The sequence below is a fragment of the Capra hircus genome, chromosome 19 (assembly GCF_001704415.2).
Source record: "Capra hircus breed San Clemente chromosome 19, ASM170441v1, whole genome shotgun sequence".
Lineage (NCBI taxonomy): Eukaryota > Metazoa > Chordata > Mammalia > Artiodactyla > Bovidae > Capra > Capra hircus.
This window is the reverse complement of record NC_030826.1, coordinates 54604042-54609255: the sequence shown is the minus strand read 5'-3', so window position 1 is coordinate 54609255 and position 5214 is coordinate 54604042.

Genomic DNA, 5214 nt, shown 5'->3' with positions numbered 1-5214 from the left:
TCTGAAGGGCGCAGCTAGAGCGCCCGCACGGTCGCCATCTTAGATGAGGGCAGGGCGGTGGGCAACTCTCCACAAGCTTATTTTTTTTCTAGGAAGACATTAAATATTCGTTTCGCCACTTTGATCTTGTTGCCCCAGGGGGGGTTCTTTTGCTCTCACGTTCTTGGGCGGTGCAGCCTGACTTTTTAATGGTGCCAGCCTGTCCAACTTTTCCCTGCCAGGACCCAAAATGTCCGCCTCTGCGCTGGCTGACGATCTAGCCCTGAGCCTCTATGGTAACACTGCGCGAGAGCCCTGCGAGGCGCATGCGCTGGGCTGGGAGGTTGCCTGGGATACTAAAATACCCAAAAGGTGGTGTATCAAGTGTTTATTCCCCAAACAGACTCCAATCTGGAATCTGTACGTTAGGCAAGGCTCTCTGAACAAGTCAAAGCATTCTTGGCAGTCTTTGCTCTCTGTGCCCCTGTCCCTCGAAGACCCACTCACGTGACATCTGCTCCACTGGGTCTTTCTAGGTACTTCAGCCACAGTAAGCCACCCTCGCCGGCTGGACCGTACCATGAATGGCACCGTGTATAGTTGCTTCTATTTTAATTTAGTTTTGTGAATGTCTGGATGTAAGTCCTCTTAGGGCAAGACCGTGTACCACTTAGTGCTTGTCTTTCCCAGTGTCTGGGGCGGTGTTATGAGTTCCAGAGGCACACAATCTATCCCTGTCAATTAAGATCCAAGAAGAAAGTTAAAGGATGAGGAAACATTTGAGTCACTGTTTATCAGTTGCCCCGGGATTGGGGAGGGAGGCTGATCTCCTGTTTCTTATTCTGAGGACTCTCCCTGTTGTGACATTAAGCCTGAGGGATCAGTTGATTGTGACTCTAGTGAAGCCTCCCAAGCCTCAAGCCTCAGGATTTGGAAACTGAACTGCCCCAGGGCCTGTTAGCAGCCTGACCCACATTCCAGCTGCCTCTGCAGAATTACTGACACATTTTTCTCTTCTTTTTTTTAAGCAATATATATTTGTAAATATTTATTTATTTTGGCTGCACTGAGTCTCAGTTGCGGCACTTGGGATATTTAGTTGTGGCATGCGAACTCTTAGTTGAGGCATGTGGGATCAAGTTCTCTGACCCAGGAGTGAACCCAGGCCCCCTGTATTGGGAGTGCGGAGTCTTAGCCACTGGACCAGCGGGGAAGTCCCTCAGGTCATATCTATCTATTTATATCTCCCACAGAAGCCCTCAAACCTCAAACTAAACCCATCTTTATTTTCTTGATTCTCTCCAAACTGACCTGCTCCTCTCTTACTTCTGTGAGTAAACATAACATGAGGTTCCTAGTCAATCAAGCGCCAGAGAAGCCTTGACACTTTCCCTTCCTTCATTTTCTATATCCATTTATCTACATGGACTGAGCACCTGCTGTTTGCCAGGCCCATTTTAAGTAGTTTGGGATTCTTCAGAGAGAAAAAAAAAAAAAGACAAAAATTCCTACCCTGGAGAGGAACATCTCTCAGGGGGAGAGAAATTGAAAAATAAACATAATAATTGAGTAAATTATATAGTATGTTAGAAGCTGTATTTATTTCCTATTGAAGCGGTAATAAATTACCACAAAGGGGCTTAAAAGTAAAACAGTGAAGTGTCAGTCACTCGGCTGTGTCCGACTCTGCAACTCCATAGATCGCCAAGCTCCTCTGTTCATGGGATTTGCCAGGCAAGAATACTGGAGTGGGTTGTCATTCCCTTCTCCAGGGGATCTTCTCAACCCAGGGGTCAAACCCGGGTCTCCTGCATTGCAGGTGGATTCTTTACCATCTGAGCCATGAAGTGGCTTAAAATGACACAAACTTATACCATCTTACAGTTCTGGAGGTCAAAGGTCCTACCATGGAGGTGTTGGCAGGCTGATTTCCTTCTGAAGGTTCTGGAAGAGAATGCATTTCCTTGGCTTTTCCACTCTCTAGAGACCACTTCTCTCCTTAGCTAGTGGTCCCCATCCTCCATCTTCAAAACCAACAACCTATCTTCTTCAAATCTCTCTCTTTCATCTTTGCTTCCATTCACATATCTTCACCCACTCTGACATCCCTGCCCCCATGTTATGGACTTTTGTGATGACATTGCACCCAACTGGAGAATCCAGTAAAATCTCCCCATCTCAAGGACCTAACCTCATCTCATCTGTGAAGTCACTTTTACCGTAATCGACTCACTGGTTCGGGATGATAAAATAAATTTTCACATATTGAGGCATGGAAAGTCATTCTGGCTTATACATGAGTTAACTTGAATTTTATACTAACTGTAACAGTCTGTTAGTGGCCTAGGAAAATTACAGTGTACATCTGTTTTAATTATTAAGGAAAAGGGCACACTGACCAGAAGTAAAGAATGAAAGTAAAAGTGTTAGTCGCTCAGTCATGTCTGACTTTTTTCGACCCCATAGACTGTAGCCAGCCAGGCTCCTGTCCATAGGGTTCTCCAGGCAAGAACACTGGAGTGGGTTGCCATTTCCTTCTCCAGGGGATCTTCCCAAACCAGGGATCGAACCCGGGCCTCCCACGTTGCAGATTCTTTATCGGGGCAAAGTAAAGAATGTTCATGTTAAAAGTAAAGATTGAATGCCTCCCTCTGGGATGCCACTGTTGGTTACTCTTTCAATGCTAAGACTCCCTTCCCAGGCACAAGGCCATGAGTCACTGTGTTCCTGCTGATCTGTTGGGGTTTTTTTTCAATTTTGAAAGAATGTCTTGCTGACTTGTTTGATGTTCTTTGTCCTAATAAGACAAAAAACTGTGCTGAAAACCATGCTTCTCTGGAGCAGTTCCTCAGAGTTATCTGGGAGGCTGTCTTCCAGCCTATAGTTTGGCTCAAATAATACGATTTTATTTTCCTATTATAGTGTTTTGTTGTTTTGCTCCGAGGCATACGGAACTTCCCTGACCAGGGATCAAACCGTTGCTTCCCGCTGTGGAAGTGCAGAGTCTTAAACACTGGACCACCAGGAAAGTCCCTTAGATTCTTTATTGATTATTTTCATCGACAAGGGGATCCGGAGGTCAACATCTTTGGAAGAATGTTATCCTTGCTACCACAGAAGAAAAAAAATAGGAGAAAGAGCAGAAGAAGAGGGTTCTGGGGTGGGGTACAAACCAAGTTTTGTGTTTTCTACTTTCCGAAAGTTCTGGAAGCCCTCCCACCTTCTTAGCCCTGTGATAGGTGTCTCACTAGGGTAGCCAGCTCCTTCCTACTGGGTTCCATTCATAATGACTTCTTTATGTTCACCTGTTCTCCACATAAGCCAGCCTGGGACTTACATATACAGATCTGATAGTGACTCCTCCCAGAAGGAATCAGAGGTTCCCTGTCACTTTTAGAATAGAGCCAAAGCTTAAGGTCTGATCCCTGCCTGTGTCTTCAGTTTCATGCCTTATATTCTTCCCGTTGGCATCAACCTGATTGGCTTTCTTCCAGCCCTGCTCTGGCCCTGTACCCTGGTGCCACAGGATTTTTACATGTGCTGTTCCTTCTAATGGGAAGCTCTGCCTCCTTCTATTCACCCAGTCAGCACTCATTCCTTTTCAGCCCTGGAGAGTCTTCTCTGACCTCTCTGAGAAGGTCAAAGTCTCCTCCCATTGCCTCTCCCAGCAATATACCTTGGTCACATTCTCATAGCTCAAACGGTAAAGAATCTGCCTGCAGTGCAGGAGACCCGGGTTCAATCCCTGGGTCGGGAAGATCTTCTAGTGAAAGGAATGGCGATCCATTCCAGTATTCTTGCCTGGAGAATCCCATGGACAGAGAAGTCTGGTGGGCTACAGTTCATGGGGTCGCAAAGAGTCAGACACAACTGAGCGACTAACACTTCACTTCACACTCACTGTTTATTGTGATCCACACAGTCAAAGGCTTTGGCATAGTCAATAAAGCAGAAATAGATGTTTCTCTGGAACCCTCTTGCTTTTTCCATGATCCAGCGGATGTTGGCAATTTGATCTCTGGTTCCTCTGCCTTTTCTAAAACCAGCTTGAACATCTGGAAGTTCACGGTTCATGTATTGCTGAAGCCTGGCTTGGAGAATTTTGAGCATTACTTTACTAGCGTGTGAGATGAGTGCAATTGTGAGGTAGTTTGAACATTTTTTGGCATTGCCTTTCTTTGGGATTGGAATGAAAACTGCCTTTTTCCAGTCCTATGGCCACTGCTGAATTTTCCAAATTTGCTGGCATATCGAGTGCAGCACGTTCACAGCATCATCTTTCAGGATTTGAAATAGCTCAACTGGAATTCCATCACCTCCACTAGCTTTGTTCGTAGTGATGCTTCCTAAGGCCCATTTGATTTCACGTTCCAGGATGTCTGGCTCTAGGTGAGTGTGAGTGATCACACCATCATGATTATCTGGGACATGAAGATCTTTTTTGTACAGTTCTTATGTGTATTCTTGCCACCTCTTCTTAATATCTTCTGCTTCTGTTAGGTCCATTTCTGTCCTTTATTGAGCCCATCTTTGCATGAAATGTTCCTTCGGTATCTCTAATATTCTTGAAGAGATCTCTAGTCTTTCCCACTCTATTGTGTTCCTCTATTTCTTTGCATTGATCCCTAAGGAAGGCATTCTTATCTCTCCTTGCTATTCTTTGGAAATCTGCATTCAAATGGGTATATCTCTCCTTTTCTCCTTTACTTTTCACTTCTCTTCTTTTCACAGCTATTTGTAAGGCCTCCTCAGACAGCCATTTGGCTTTTTTGCATCTCTTTTTCTTGGGGATGGTCTTGATCCCTGTCTCTTGTACAATGTCATGAACCTCCATCCATAGTTCATCAGGCACTCTGTCTATCAGATCTAGTTCCTTAAATCTATTTCTCACTTCCACTGTATAGTCATAAGGGATTTGATTTAGGTCATACCTGCATAGTCTAGTGGTTTTCCCCACTTTCTTCAATTTAAGTCTGAATTTACTTTGCCAACAAAGGTCCGTCTAGTCAAGGCTATGGTTTTTCCAGTGGTCATGTATGGATGTGAGAGTTGGACTGTGAAGAAAGCTGAGCGCCGAATAATTGATGCTTTTGAACTGTGGTGTTGGAGAAGACTCTTGAGAGTCCCTTGGACTGCAAGGAGATCCAACTAGTCCATTCTGAAGGAAATCAGCCCTGGGATTTCTTTGGAGGGAATGATACTGAAGATGAAACTCCAGTACTTTGGCCACCTCAT